The following is a 1,092-nucleotide window of genomic DNA, read 5'->3' as shown; positions in this document are numbered from 1 at the left end:
GGAGGCTTTGAAAATGAGCCAAAGTCAACCTTGGGAAAACATGGCCTCAGTAAGGTCTGTTTCTGTGTTGAACTAAGGTGACCAGACGTCCTGCCTTTGGTGGGGCAGTCACGATTTTTAACAATTTGTCCTGCATCCGGCAACGTTTTTTAAAAGTTCCAATTTTTGAAGAAAAAAAAAAAAAAGGGCCAGGCCGGCGAAAGGTGACTAGGCTGAGAGCGGCGCGCTGAGCAGGTTCAAGATGAACGCCAGAGGACTCGGGTCTCAGGTGAAAGAGCATCCCGGTTACTGAACTCTCGGCCAGCAGGCCCTTCGAGAGTCATGACCTGCTGCGGAAAGGCTTTTCTTGTGTGAAAAATGAGCTTTTGCCCAGCCATCCTCTTGAATTATCAGAAAAAAATTTCCAGCTCAACCAGGACAAGATGAACTTCTCCACCCTGAGGAACATCCAGGACTTGTTTGCACCCCTCAAACTGCAGATGGAGTTCAAGGCGGTGCAGCAGGTCCAGCACCTTCCCTTTCTGCCCAGCTCCAACCTCTCACTGGACATCCTGAGGGGCAGCGATGAGACCCTGGCCTTTGAAGACATCCTCAACGACCCTGCGCAGAGCGAGATGATGGGCGAGCCGCACTGCATGGTGGAGCACAAGCTAGGGCTGCTGTGACAGGTCGGCGTCCTGCGGCATTAAAAGTCCTCACGCGGTGAAAAAAAAAAAAAAGTTCCAATTTTGTGAAAGAATGCATGACAAGCTAGAGTATGTGGTTTTAGGCTGCCATGTAGCTATTTTGCCAGGATATGAGTTTTATCAGTGGTGTCCTGCTGGTGTCCCGTATTACCAATGTTTAAATCTGGTCACTTTAGTTAAACATGAGTATTTCTGTAACAAGCCATGATAAGTGGATGGATGGATGGATGGATGGATGGATGGATGGATGGACGGATAAGTAGTGGATAGATGGGTGAATTGGAAGATGGATGAATGGATAAATGAATGGATGGTGGATGGATGGATGGATGGATGGATGGGTGGATGGATGGATGGATGGTGGGTGAATGGATGGGTGGCTGGATGGGTAGTGGATAGATAGGTG

The 1,092-nt window shown here is 48.7% G+C and overlaps 1 pseudogene; it reads left to right on the top strand.

Moving 5' to 3' along the window:
• Nucleotides 1-203: 203 nt before the first annotated feature.
• Nucleotides 204-719, top strand: LOC142423302 (proteasome maturation protein pseudogene; annotated as a pseudogene).
• Nucleotides 720-1,092: the final 373 nt, after the last annotated feature.

This window comes from Tenrec ecaudatus, chromosome 12 (genome assembly GCF_050624435.1).
Source record: "Tenrec ecaudatus isolate mTenEca1 chromosome 12, mTenEca1.hap1, whole genome shotgun sequence".
NCBI lineage: Eukaryota > Metazoa > Chordata > Mammalia > Afrosoricida > Tenrecidae > Tenrec > Tenrec ecaudatus.
The sequence above is the reverse complement of the archived record's forward strand: the minus strand, read 5'-3'. Positions and strand labels throughout refer to the sequence as shown.